Below are 15,142 nucleotides of genomic sequence, written 5' to 3'. Positions count from 1 at the left end.
TTATCACAATCCATACATTCCTCCGATGTGTCAAGCATATTTGCACATATGCTGCCATCATCATTTTCAAAGCATTCTCTTCCCACTTGAGCCCCTGATATCAGTTCCCCATTTCTTCCCCCTCTCTCCCCTGCCCTCCCTCCCTCATGAACCCTTGATAAGTTATAGATTATTTTTTCCATTATCTTATATCATCCTCTGTCACCCCTCATCCACTTTTCCATAATTTGTCTCCCTGTGAGGGGGTTCTAGGTTTATCCTTGGGATTGATCCCCTTTTCTCCCCCCACCCTCCCCCAATTATACAACTCTTTTAAAAAGCGACTTCACTATGGAAATGTATGATATGTGAACTTTATTACAATAAAACTATTTTTTTTAAAGCTACACACACTCCTGACTCAGTAAAATGATTAGGTTCCCAATATCAGGCCATGGTTTGAAAAACAACATGATGTGAAAGTGGAGAATGAGCAGATCAGATCACAATTTACAGGAGGGCTACATCATTAAAGAACTGCCAAATTACATATTTTTTCCCCTCCAAATTGCATCTTTACGTAGCTACCAAACCACTGAGAACCATGGTTCAACCAAGTTGGCCGTAATCATTACAACTTGTGTTACTTTCCCCTCACACAGAGCATTCATTGCTGCCAGGCTTATTCCATTAATGTGCAAAGTAGTTGGATGGTAGCTTTTTCATTATTGCTGTAAATATGAAATGTCAGATAATGAGATCGTTGATAAGTGATAGTTTGTGTATTCTACTTAGCTGTGGTAGATGAAAGCAGCTATGGAATGAGATGCTGTGTTAAAATTTATCTTAAATTTTATATAGTTTTCAAGTATCTTAGTATAATATTCTTATTTTGGATTAGAAAGGAAAGTTAGGGACAATGAATGTATGTGAAAAGGAGTGTGAGATGGTTCTCCAACTCAAAAAAGAAAGGCCATGTGTGGGATACAAAAAGATTGTTCCCCAACTTGACTCCCCGAAATATACATGTTAGATTTAGGACACTGCTTGCAGCTAATGGTAAATGATTGTCAAGTTAGCTCCCTGAAGATTCCAGCCAGCCTGAGCAAGCAGACACTATTGTTTCTCCCACAATAGGTAGGGCTCACTCCTTGCTGTTAGGGACAGTGCATTGCTTCCCCTGAAAGCTTAGGCTAAATAAAGTCTCCACCATTATGAATCTAGGATCCACCCATCTTGTCACATGTATACCCTTAATCCCTCCTCTTCCTATAGCATTTGAAACCCTAGATTGTCCCCCTCCCATTACTGTATTACCTTTAATACAACCCTTTCCTGTGACGTATGTCTTTACCTGTAATTAGGGGGCTGTATGTCCCCAAAAGATATATAAGCCTTGGTTAACAATAAATCTCCCCCTCTTCTGCCCCGTACCACCAAAAGGAGATGAGGTGAGCATGCCACCATGAAATGTGTCTAACTCCATTATTTCAATCTCTCTTATTCTCTGTGACTTTACTATAATCTTTACTTATTATCACTGTACAATTGCGCCTGCCAGACCTGTGATGATTTGTTAGGGGCTGGCTCCCCTGACATCAATGTCATTGGATTATTCATGTAGAAATAGTTGAATTCACATGTTCTGTATATATTTTCAACCAAAATTAAAATATTTTTGAAGCATTTTTTTCCTGAACCGTGTAAAATGCAAAAATCCTTCTTTGTTTGTGGGGCATACAAAACCATGCAATAACAAAATCTGCCCCATTTACACCATCATCTACCAATCTCTGGTTCTAGATAGTCCAGGTCCCAGAGATCAGACTCTTTATTCAGCTTTCAGAGTACTTGCCACCCGAAACTCAAAGGTACAGTTGTTGCCTGTTCACTTCGACCCTTTTAGCGTGGCAGGTACAGATGGGAGTTATTATTGTGGCAGAGACAATTTCCATCTTGAGCAGGAAGACTCCTGTTATGCAGTGGGTCATAGAAGAGTATGTTTGTCACTGAGATAATTCACTGGGGTATTTCTGGGTAATGCCACATCTCTTTTAGACTAAAGGGTAAATTCCAACAACAGCTTTATAATAACACAGGTGTTATAACAGGGTGACCATCGTCTCACCCTGTAGAAATGAGGGGTGTGCAGAAATTGGGACATAATGGTCAGTTATGGCTCAGTACCTACTGGACTGGTACAGGCTGTACTTTATTCCATTAAACCTACTCATATAAGTTTTCATAGACATCGTGACTAATCCAAATCCTTAAAAAAATGTGCTTGGTCATGAGAAGTAGCTGGGTGTAGGGCACAGACTGGATTCTATTGTGGAGTTGTCCAATAGAACCTTCTGAGGTCATAGATATATTTTGTCTCTGCGCTGTACAATAGGGTTGTCACTAGCCGCAAGTGACTATTGAGTACTTGAAATCTTGGTCATACGAGGGGATACCCCAGCCCCGCCAAATGGAATTGTGCTGGATGGAGCGGAACTTTTGTAGTACAAATTTTTCCCACTGGCTGAGCATGGAGCAATTCGCTCTGTACCCAGTGGCTTTGCCTAGGAAGGTTCTCTCTGGTCATCGTGAGTTTTTTCGTAAAAGCAGTTTCGCTAGACCTCGTTTTTTGTGATTGCCAATGTAAAAGATCAGTGCATGACTGTGAAATTGTGTTTGCTGCTCAGGAAAAATGCTGCAGGAACTGTTGTGATGTTGAACACAGCTTACAAGGACAGCATTATGGGAAAAAGTCATGTAGGAGTGGTCTTCTTGTTTCAAAATAGGTGAAATGTCGATTGAGGACAAACCTCGTTCTGGACATCTGTCAACTTCCTGAAGGACAAAAATGTCTACTTGTAGTGCATTTGGAGTTTGTTCCACCAGGTCTGATTGTTAACCAAGCTTTCTATTTAGAGGTTCTGAAACGATTGCATAACAGTGTGTGGCAATAAAGGCCTGATTTGTGGCAGACAGTGGGGCTTGGGGTCAGGGGCTGGTTTTGCCACCATGACAATGCACCTGCTCATGTAGCTATCTCAGTGTGCCAGTTTTTGGCAAAAAAACCCAAAAAACCAGCATGCCTCTCTTGCCCTACGCGCCTTACTCACCAGACCTGGATCAGTGTGACTTCTTTCTGTTTCTGTGAATGAAGAGGGACAAGAAAGGACAGCAAGTGGACGTCATAGAAGAGATGAAGGGAAAAAAAAGAGGGAGGTGCTACCAGCAATTCCAGCAAATGAGTTTGAAAAATGTATATCCAAGAATGGAATAGCAGATTTGACAAATGTATCACATGTATTGGAGAGTACTTAGAAGGTGGTAAGTTGTTTTGTAAAAAACAGTAGGATTGCCCCTCCTCTATCAAAGATAAAACTTTACTCTTGAAAACGCCAACATTCTCTGTTGATCATTGTGTTAGTCTGGGTAGATTAGAGAAACAAATTCATAGACTCATGTGGATAACAAAGAGCTTTATATAAAGAGTAATTGTACATTAAGAAAACATCCTAGCCTAGTTCAGATCAAGTCCATAAATCTGATATTAACCCATATGTCTGATACTAATCTACAAAGTCCTCTTTAGACTCATGAAACACAGACAATGACATCTAATGCCAGAAGATCACAGACCAGTAGGTAGGAAGTCTTGTGGATCCAGTGGCGTTGTAAGCATCTCAGTGCTGGTAGGGCTCTCCACGTGGCTTCTCCAGCTCCGAGGCTCTGACTGCCATCGGCTTGTCTCCATGTGGCTTGTCAACAAGAATATCTCACAGAGACTGAGCCTGCGTCTTGCCTCCAGTGAGCTATTTATCTCCTTAGCGCCTCCAAATGAGGTCATCAAGCTGTGATCTGATTGACAGGCTAAATCCCACCCCTTCACTCATAAGTCTCAAATTATCATTTTATGTAACTACCACAACCATGAACTTGAGGAACTCAACTGGTGTAAACATGACCTGGGTCAGTCACTTTTTGTGTGTGTGTGTGTGGGGGGGTCAGTCATTTTTTGCATTCACTTCTAAGACGTTGGCCTGTTATGGATCTCTGCCTTAGTTCATAACAGTTCTCTACAGGATTTGTCATGCCCTTGATGTGACAATAAATAAGAAAGATCTCACCTTCCCCAATTAAAAAACAACAACGCAAATGTAAATATTGGCAAATAGGACTTAATCCATGTTGTTTAGAACTCCCAGAACTGAAAATGGGGTTCACATAACAAATTTAATATTTATGTTCACTCCTCTCCCACTTGGGTAAGAGGCAACCCGGGGCTAACTTACACCTTCATTTTCACCGGACCATAGGGAACTGGAAACAGTTGAAACAAGGGCGCTTGATGTCATAAGTTGTTAAATTGATAGATTTGTCAAAACTATGTACCGATAGGAATACCTCCTCAAAAGAAAAAAAGAGAGAATAAGGAAAAAATAAAACCCCAAAAGAATACCTCCTCATAAAAAATAATCACATATATTTTAAAACATTTTACTAAGAGCTCATACAACTCTTAAATCCCATATTTTTGTGAAGAAGTTTACCACCCTGCTATGGGATTCGTGTTTCTTTAAAGGAAATAAACAAGACCCGCTGCCATCAGGGGCATTCCAGCTCCAGGGCTTGTGACCCACAGCAAGACTTCAGTACAGAGCAGAATGGCTCTTCGGTTTCCAGAGCCGGTCCGTCTTTATGGGAGCAGCCCGTCTCAACCTTCTCTAAGGTGGCTGCCTGCTTCTTGGTTCACAGCCCAAAGTTAAACTCACTGCGCCACCAAATTCCTGTGCCAGCATCATCCTTGGACCTAGAGTCAAGATTTTCCAAACACAGCTCATGCCTCTGTGTCTTGCAGTTTGGAATGTCTAAGAAAAGAGCAGAGGTTCGTGTGTTTGTCAGTCTGATCTTTTACCATTACAACTCTACTCTCATACATGACTTGCTTATGTATTCAACCACCTCTGTGGTGAGCCATTAAACACCAGACTCAATATTACTGTGAGTACAGCAAAGAATAAAAAATTATCTCTGTCTTCTAGAAACTTACAAGCTAATGGAAGAAACAAACAGTAAACTAAAACCATTTGACAGTTTGTTAGGACGCTGAGCTCAGAGGAGGGAATCCTATCTTGATTTTGAGCTTAGAGAGCTACTCTCAACAAAGATTATACTGTGCTGCCCCTTTAAGAAAAGATGGTAGAAGTCATCCTGATGAAGGAAAGGGGATGGGGACAGGAAGATGGCAGGACTCTTTTTAGCTAGCTTCTGAAACTCACTGGCATGGAGTTGATTCACACTCAAAGCAACCTTATAGGCCAGAGGAGAACTGCGCCTCTGGGTTTTGGAGGCTGTAACTCTTTATGGGAATAGAAAGCTTCCTATTGCTCCCTCAGAGCAGCTGGTGGTTTCAAAGGTTGACCTTGAGGGTAGCAGTCCAACAAGTAGCCACAAAGTTTGGCTGTGGATAGTAGATCTGTTCTGTCTTTGTTTTGAGGAACTGGAGACAATTTGGGGTGAAGAGATGAAGCTTGAATTGTGAAGCTGGTAATAAAAGCAAAATGTTCAAGATTACATCGAGAATAGTAGGGAGTCATTCAGTGCTTTTAAGCGACGAGACATGAAACTAGATGCATGATTTAAAAGAATATTCTAGAGAACATAATTTGAAGAAAATATTAGAAGGCGTATGTTGTAGATCACAAAACCAGATAGTGGCTATAATAGGGTTGGTGAGATTACTGCATGGCTTGAACTTGATGGGAAATTACACTCACTTTGAGTTGATTTGAATGCTTAGTGACTCCACAGGGCATGGAGATTTACAAAATGCTAAGAGGAACAAAAGAGCTCTGGTGGTGTCGGGAGCAACAAATTAAACTGCAAACTGCGAGGACAGTAGTTCGAACCCCCTAGACACTCCACAGGGGATCAATGAGGCTGTCTGCGCCTGTAAAGATCTAAGTCTTGCAACTAGGGAGGCATCAAGATACCAAATAGATGGTGTTTTGGGCAGTGAAATGGCAGGTTTTGATCTGTTGGGCAGGGATCTGCACATGGAAGAACTGATCCAGAAGTTTCCCCCTGGCACCAAGCCCCATATTTAGGGTAAACAGAGCTAATTAAAACAGGAGATCAAAAACAAACAAACAAACAAACAAAAAAAAAACCAGGAGATCAAAATGTGTAGGGCAACAACTCAGGGGCCGCAGCTCAAGATGAATCTTTACTCACATAGACTTTTCATACCATCAGTGTCTGGAGTGTGTGTCACTGGAAAATAGATGTCATCAGTGTAATTGCCTTATACCCCTGGGGGATGATTGACAATGCTGTACTTTTGTTTATATGGGTTTTTGCTTTCCTGCCTTTAGCCTTTTTTGTCCCCTCTCTCTCTTGGTTTGACTATTTGTTTGTTGGTTGGTTTGTTCCTAGTGCTGCTGTAGTTGGTCCTATGGGGGTTCACTTTTGTCATAAAAAGACGGCCGAAGTAAACCCCAGTCGTGCATATCCCATAGACAAGCAGATGGATTCTGGGCGTCTACTTAACTCTAGTCCCAATACAAGAACACTCAGTTCTGATAACATAGTGCTTCTTGATATTCACCTTCATGCAATGATCACTGAAGATAAGGGTGCTACAGCAAAGGGTGATGAAGAAAGCAGACGGTGCCTGCCTCTCAATCGGAATAGTGCCTGGGGTCTTAAAGGCTTGTATTGAAACAAGCAGTCATCTGAATGAGGAGTCAACTAAGTCCACATGGAAGAAGCACACCACTTTGTGTGATCCACAAAATTCAAATATGATGAAGGGAAATGTATCGGATATAAAATAGTGAACACCCAATTTTAGAAGGGTGTGGAGGACAGGGGGAGCCCCAAACCCAGCTGCAGAGTATCTAGTCAGATTAAGCCTCCAGCAGATGCCCTCAGCCACAGCAAAGGCGTGGAACAGCTTTCCTATCAAAGAGCATTGCCATCCTCATTCTGCTGGATCAACCTTGATACTTGGTCAGCTGCCCTCCTTCTGGACCTAACCTGAATTTGTTCTGGGTGCAAGGACCTCTTGCTCATTCCATGACAAAATTTCCTCCCCCTGGCTTTTAAAATATTCATGGAGAGCTTTTCTTTCTTGCTCATTTGTTGGTGTTTTTATCTTTATATTACTATTGTTTTGTCTTTACCACTTGATGTTGGTGTTGTTCTTCATGATTTCTGTTGGGTTTCCCAGTTTGTGAGGCACAGACGGAATGGATGCATAGAGATGATAACTGATGCAAGACTTTTTAGGGTGGGGAGAGAGGTGGGGAGGGGGAGGAAATTTCGGGAGTAAACAATTGAAGGCCGGAGGAAGAGAGAGCTCGAGAACTGAATCAGGTTACACAACTCATTTTAAAGGTAATTTTATCATGGAGTGTGGAGAAAGAAAAATATTCTGAAATTGATTGTGGTCATGATTATCCAATTCTTTTTGACATGACTGAATGATTGCGTTGCATAATATGTGGATTATGTGCAATAAAACTGGAGGTGGGTGGGGAAGGGAGGAATTTAAGTCTTGGAAACCCAAAGGGTCATTTCTCTTGTGTTCTTCAGGGTCACTAGGAGTTGGAATCTATTTGATGGCGGTGACTTTTTTTTTTAAAGGACAGAATTTATGTTACCTAATATCTACTTTCTTCTTTGGTTATGGACAGTGTGTTGTTGTTGTGGCTTGTTAATAGATCAATAACTTGGAATTGCTGACCATATAAATATGGTATTTTTTTTCTTCCCAAACCATTTTATTGGGAGCTAATACAGATATTATATCATTCTATAGTTCAATCACAGTTCAATTGCTACCACAATCGATTTCTAACCATTCCCTTTCTTCTTGAACTCCTTGATATCAGCGCCCCTTAACTCCCACTCTTCCCCACTTCCCACTGTACCACCCCACCCCGCAACCCTTACTCTACTTGTCTCTATAGGCTCCTCAAACCTGAAGAAAATGGCCTGAAGTAAAACAGGCCACTGAAAATCCGGTATATATTTAAGCCCAGTATTGATGAACCTATAGGGACAGCAAATAGAGTAAGGGAAACGATGTTAAGGAGTCCAGGAAGAACAAGAGTGTTTGGAAACTGACTGTGGTCGCAATTGTACAATTCTCCTCGACGTGATTGAACTATGGAATTATACGATATATTGATTAACTCCCAATTAATAATAAAGTTAAAATAATAATCATAAATTTGAAAACATTTTAAGAGCGAAAACCCCATGGACCACAGTTCTATACTCATACACAAGGAGGCGCCTTCAGTTAAGGTTTTGTTAAGTGAAATGTGAATTCAATCATTTAATACAGGTTTTGGTGCACAGAAGTAAGGGGAGGGGATAACCATAAAATCACTTTATGGGTATTTTGAAAAAGAACGTCTCAGGCAACACCGGTGGCCATGCAGATTAAAATGGAAAGTTCCCCCAGACTAGGGACCGTGGACACCCTTCAAATCTGGAATTGAATTCACGCAAATTGCTCAACTTTCAGCCAAAGAATAGACAAGCCCGTAAGGTGAGCAGAACAGTAAACTAGCGAGACGGCGCTTCTTAAACATTCAGCCAGAAGACGTGAAGGGGGTAGCGCTTGCTTCCGCTGGCAGCTAGCTCAGGAGGAAGCAGGGGTTAAGGAAAAGGGTGAAGGGAAATGGTAAACACAGAGAGGGAGTGGTGTTAAGATTGTGGGGATTGCAATTGATATCCCCAAACAAACGATGTGCACGAATTGTTGCAAGGAAAGCGAAATCGCTCGGTAAACTTGCACCCACACCACAAAGAGAAGTTAAAAAATAAATAAAGATGAAGGTAGATGGCACAGAAAATGAGCGGGGAAGTGCGATCTGAAAGTACCGTACCATTGCTAGGTTGTTGGGCGCTGAAATAAAGAGGAATCCACACGGGTTCATTAGGAGACAAGAGCCAAGAACCAGAGAAAAGAACTAATGAATCAAACTCCTTTTCTTAGCAATGAAATTTGTTCGTTTGTTTCCACCTCTCCTCTCCCCCGCCCCTCGCGAAAGAAACACAATGATTCTTATAGACTCTAACCAACAGCAAAATCAGCGTGCCTTCTTAGCGCAGTAGGCAGCGCGTCAGTCTCATAATCTGAAGGTCCTGAGTTCGAGCCTCAGAGAGGGCACTTTGGTTTTCTTTTTTTGTACTTCATTTTCTTTGTTCTCCAGGATAAGAAGCCTTACTTGGTGGCGAAGCAGTTACACGCTGGACTGCTAACCACAATATTAGCAGTTCGAAACCACCAGCTGCGTCTCCACCGAAAGATGAGACTTTCTACTCCTGTAATGAATTACTGGAATTGCTACATTTATTTTTACTGTTTATTCTTTCTGCTTCCCTCAATATTTCTTTTTTCTTACTTCTTTGTGCAATATAGTTTATTTAACCGATTGTGCTTCAACAATATTTATGAGTAGAATCTGAAATCTAAGTACTGTGAAGACTGCAAAATTTGCCAGCCTATCATTTTCACCTTTCTTTGTCAGTAGTCTGATAATGTACTTGAATGATTCACCCCACCCCCAATGTCTTCATTAAATTCTCTGAACATAGAGCTTAGAAATTAATATTTTGTGAACATTTCATTTGGTTTTAAAATTTCTTTTAAGTATACTTTTCTGTTTAATTCCACTTGGTTTATATTTTACACATACTCCCCATACAGAATTCCAGTCTTGGAAACGTGCAGAGCAGTTCTACTCTGTCCGATAGGATCGCTATGAGCCCCAAGCAACTCAATGCAATAAGTTGAGTGAGTTATGCATGTATGTAATCTTATAAAAAGAAATAGAATTTACCATCTTTCCCTTTTGCATTATTAAATTAATTTTAAAGATTAAATTTAGTAATATGGAGTAAAAAATCCAGTGTTCATCTTTGGATCTAAAGGTTATCATCACATTTAAAAAAAATAAATGATTGAAATTCAATATATTATTGAAATTGAAAATGCTGAATATAATTCCATTTTTAAAATGTTCTTTTCAAATTATATTTTCCAATTTATTTAAATGGAATAGTGTTAAGTAAAAGAGACGCTACACTGACATTATTTTCATTGTAATCTGAATCTTAAGCCTTCATTTTACTGTTGGGAGGACAAGCCACACAGAGCAATTTGTCACATGAAAGGTGGGAAATGGCTCTATACTGGAATTGCTGAGTTATTTTACTTGCCTATAATTATTAGAAGCCTTCTCAATTCTTTTAGCTTATTCTTTTAGTTCCTCCCTTAGAACAAAGATTAAATTGAGAAAATTTTGACATTTCCTTACCAAACTAGTCATTCCTGAATTTATATCCTTCCCCTACCCTTTTATGTCTTTCTCCCAGATGCCTAAGCTAACTCTGTTCCCTCCCTTAGAAATTGGATTAAATTGAAAGAAACTGGGAAATCAAACAAGGCAAAGGCTCAGGAAGCTTATACGGGACAAGATAGACAACACAGCGACAATTTAGCAGGCTCTTAACTACAGATACATTTTATGTAGAAGAGGGCATTGATTCAGTTGGAGTCGCGGGAGTTGGGGCAGCTCTCTGGAGAAGTTATATTTGTGCTAAAGCGTGAATGACTGAGAGGGAGGAGTTGGAGCAAGATTGGATAAATTCTCCGTGGAAACTGTCAACTGGAGTGAGGCCCCTTTGATGAGCCAACCAACCTATAAACTAGGACCCACCAGAGAAGCCCAGAGATCACCTGTATGGCATTAGATGTCTGCAGGGCTGAGTCCATTGTGAGCACATTCTCAACGCATACCCTCTGAACTGTACCGTGACCCGAGTGGGGCTGTTGCGTCAAGTGGGTGCTAACTCAAAGCAACCCGATGTACAACAGAGTGAAACCCTGTCCAGCCCTGCGCCATCCTCCCAGTCCGTCTTAGATCTGAGCCCATTGTTGTAGCAACTGTGTCAATTCATCCAGTCGGGCGAGGACCTGTCTCTTTTGCACCGCCCCTCTGCTGTAAGGAGTATGATGTCCTTCTCCTTGCCACATGTTCAAATCTCACCATTCTTGTCTCTAAGAAGCATTCTGGCTGTACTTCTTCTAAGACAGCTTTGTCTGTGCTGTTGGCAGTGCCTAGTACTTTCAATATTCTTTGCCCGCACCTTAATTTAAATGCTTTGCTTCTTCTTCAGTCTTCTTTAGTCAATGTCCACTCTCATGTGCATATGAAGCCATTGAAAATACCATGGCTAAGGTATTTTTTGCATATTTCTGCTTCTAAAGCCAGAGTGAAAAAATATTTATCTCAGGTTCTGGCACGGGTGCTGAAAAATTACACCCATATTTTTCTTCTTATAACATCAGGCCACTTAAGGATAGGAATCTGGACTGTCGTTTCAGTAACTTACCAAGTCCGTGATGATGGGTCAGTGATGGTGAAATAGACGGAGCATTCTACTTTTGTTAGGGATTACTTACCTGCTCCACTCCTTTCACGTGAATTTTCCCTAAGGATTTCACTGGATATAAGACCTTTTCACAGATTCTCCCTCTCCCTGCTCCCTTGCTGGGCCCATCAAACTGGGCCCATCAAACTGGGCCCATCAAACTCCAGCCTCAGACTTCCCCTCATTTATCTAGCTTTTCTAATTTCCTTGTTCCCAAGCTGTTGTTCCTGTGTACGCTGTGGTCGATTTGACTCATAGCGACCCCCGTGTGACAGAACAGAATTGTGCCCTTGGGTTTTCTAGGTTGCTGTTTTTACAGGACGTTTTTCTATGGAGCCACATTTCCCCAGTCTAGAGTCACACAGAAATCATGAAAAATGTTCAGGACAACTTTGTACAGAAGAGCTTCTTCTGTTTTAATCTTATTTCCCAGAATTTACTTTGGCCTACTTGAGGATTTATCCACAACTGCTCTTGCTCTGATGTCCGCTTTCCTCCTCCTGCTTTGCTTTTCTTTTTAATGATTTTATTAGGGGCTCTTTCAACTCTTACCACAATCCGTCCATCCATCCATCCATTGTGTCAAGCACATTTGTACATTTGTTGCCATCATCATTCTCAAAACATTTTCTTTCTACTTGAGTCCTTGGTATCATCCTCCCGGGCTTGTTTTCAAGCAGAGGAAAAAAAACGAGCATATGGGCATTGATCCCACTACCTCTCACATGCTGAGCGAGTGCTCTTACTATTTGGGCTGGGTCTGGACTAGGCAGCCCCTATCTCCTCTCCAGCCCTCAGGAAGATAGAACTTCAAGCCCCCCATTTCCAGCATCTCTGGGAGGATTAATGACCTATTGAAGCATGCATCTTCTGCCCCAACATTCCAAGGAGCTTGTTTCTCCAGACCAAGGTTGTGCAGCCGCTGTCCTAGCACTCCAGGGAGTAGGTTGATAAACAACAAAGGCACTTCCCCTGGATCGCATCCTGACTCAAGGTCCTGCAGCTACAAGCAAAAAATCTCCCTTCTTGTTGTCAAAGTACAACTCCCTAGCTCGGGCCGTATATATCTCCCAATGCCTCACCCACAAGCTGAGATTTCCCTGACCTAACTATTTGGGTCTTGGAATCCGCCCAGGAGCTCAAGCTGCTCCTGTCCCTTTCTCTGCTCTCCCTTCCCTCCCAGGAGCTCTTTCCCTACCCTAATAAAGCCGCTCTTAACCTCACATTCTTTGTCTCAATCCTAGTGTCTCAGTGTTATCCTCTCACTTATCATTTGTGCTAATCCCCCTTACACTCTATGCTGCTCAGGACTGGAGCTCATTTGCAATTCATATAAACAAATACTGTGCCCTCTTGCCACTAAGGTAGTAGCAACAATCTAGTGTAACTAATGATGTCTAAGTAGAAACCAGAGACACAGGGAAACTTTTTCATTTACATGTCACTCAACATAAGTACTTTTAGAGGCTTTGTTTTGTTTTTCTGTTGATGGAAAATCATTGTTAGGGAAAAAGAGTCAATCACATTCAGCTTCAATTGTTGATGCTGCAAGATTAGAAAATGCAGAGCTGTTTTCTCCTCTGCTTCCTCTCATTCTCCTTCTAACAATGCGGGAAGTCCATTGTGCTCCCCATTCTCCTGGAGCCACCCTATCCTGGGAAAAGACCCCCCAGCTCCTCCAGACCAGCAGCAGGAGGTTTCCTCCCTGATATGCGGAGGCTGCACATCCCAGATCAGCTCAGTTACCTCAGTGTGTTGTGGAAGATTTCACTTCAGACCTTCATCCACACACGAATTGCATTTTCACTGTGCTTCTAGCATCCATGGGAGCTCACCCATTACATGCCATGTTTGCAGAATGAATCCGTAATCAATTATTTAGTTGACTCAAGTGAGAGAATGGCCAACTGGCCAATGGAACCTTTGTGAGTAGAATGGCCTGATAGAAACTTGATTAAGGGCCTCATAGAATTACAAGGTGCCTTGTTCAAGGGTTGGGACTGGGAGAAGATATGAGGACAATATCTAGAGAATTAATGGCAGGTGTAGGGTTTGGCAGCTGGTGTTTATGGAACAGTGGACAGACTGAGAAGAACAGAGCTCCCTCAGGTTACAGTTCAGCTTCTACTCCCCTTAAATCCTTGTGCCCAGCATTGCTTGCTTTTTCTGCACATGTTTATCTTCAAGCCTTTGAGACGCCAGATGCTCTATCTTTTGATAGCCAGGCACCATCAGGTTTCCTCACCACATTTGCTTATGCACCCATTTTGTCTTCAGCGTCTGTGCCAGGAAGGTGAGCATCACAGAATGCCAGATTGTTAGAACAAAGTGTTCTTGCATTGAGGGAGTACTTGAGTAGAGGCCCAATGTCCATCTGCTACCTTAATACTAAACCTATACATATATGCACATAGATCTATTTCCCTATCATCATACATAAATATATTTGCATATGTACATGCCTGTATTTAGACCTCTATAGATGTCCTTTGCTTCCTACTTATTTCCTCTATTTCCTTTTACTTTCCTCTTGTCCCACTATCATGTTCAGCCTTCATTTGGGTTTCAGTACTTTCCCTTGGTTACATTGCCCTTGATCAAGCCCTACCAGGCCTCCTACACCCTCCTCGCCATCGATTTTGGATCACTTGTTATTCCCTTGCCCCTGGGTTTGTTAACACTCACTTCCTTTCCCCCACCTCCCCTTCTCCTCTGTCCCCCTGGAACCGTCTGTCCTGTTGTTTTCTCTTCCAGATTGTTTATCCTGCGGGTTGGATTTTTTTCTTTTAAAGATCATTTTATTGGGGGCCCTTTCAGCTCTTATAACAATCTATACATCAATTGTATCAAGCATATGTGCACATATGTCGCCATCATTTTCTAAACATTGGCTTTCTATTTGAACCCTTGGTATCAGCTCCTCTATTTTTCCTTCTTCCCCTCCTCCCACCCCCCCTTGCGATTACACGATAAATTATTATTTTCATATCTTACACCAACTGTGGTCTCCCTTCCCCCACAGTTTCTGTTGCTCATGGGGGGGAGGTGAGGATCGGTGTGGTGTGGTGTGATTATGTGTTGTTCCCTCTCCTTCTCTCCCTACCTTCCCCCTACTCTCCTGGGATCACTACTCCCATTTCTGTTCCCAAGGGGTTTATTTGAACTGGATTCCATGTGTCATGAGATCTTATCTGTACTGTGTACATACTCTGGTCTAGCCCACAGTGAAAAGCAGTACTGGGGTCATGATAGTAGTGGGTGAGGAAGCCTCAAGGAAGCAGAGGAATATTGTGTGCTTCATCAGTGCTATACTGTTCCCTGGTTGACTCATCCCTTCCTTGTGATCCCTCTATGAGGAGATGTCCCACTGTCTACAGATGGGTTTTGGGTCTTCTGATGCCTATTACCTGATCCTGTCAATACCTCATGATCCCATCGGCTGATGTGCTTCTTCCATGTGGGCTTTGTTGCTTCCCTGCTAGATGGCTGCTTGTTTACCTTCAAACCTTTAAGACCCCAGATGCCACATCTTTTGATAGCCAGGCACCATCAGGTTTCTTCACATTTGCTTGTGCACCTATGTTGTCTTCAGCAATCCTGTAAGGAGGGTGAGCATCACAGAATGCCAGGTTGTTAGAAAAAAGTGTTCTTTTCATTGAAGCAAAGCTGGAGCAGAGGCCAAAGTTCATCCACTTTGTCCACTATGTACATATATATG

General features: G+C 41.9%; 1 non-coding gene across 1 annotated transcript; it reads left to right on the top strand.

Moving 5' to 3' along the window:
- Positions 1-9,084: 9,084 nt before the first annotated feature.
- TRNAM-CAU (transfer RNA methionine (anticodon CAU)) lies at positions 9,085-9,157 on the top strand. Its single transcript has one exon. It is a non-coding gene; the product is annotated as a tRNA-Met (tRNA).
- Positions 9,158-15,142: the final 5,985 nt, after the last annotated feature.

The sequence above is a fragment of the Tenrec ecaudatus genome, chromosome 1 (genome assembly GCF_050624435.1).
Source record: "Tenrec ecaudatus isolate mTenEca1 chromosome 1, mTenEca1.hap1, whole genome shotgun sequence".
Lineage (NCBI taxonomy): Eukaryota > Metazoa > Chordata > Mammalia > Afrosoricida > Tenrecidae > Tenrec > Tenrec ecaudatus.
The sequence above is the reverse complement of the archived record's forward strand: the minus strand, read 5'-3'. Positions and strand labels throughout refer to the sequence as shown.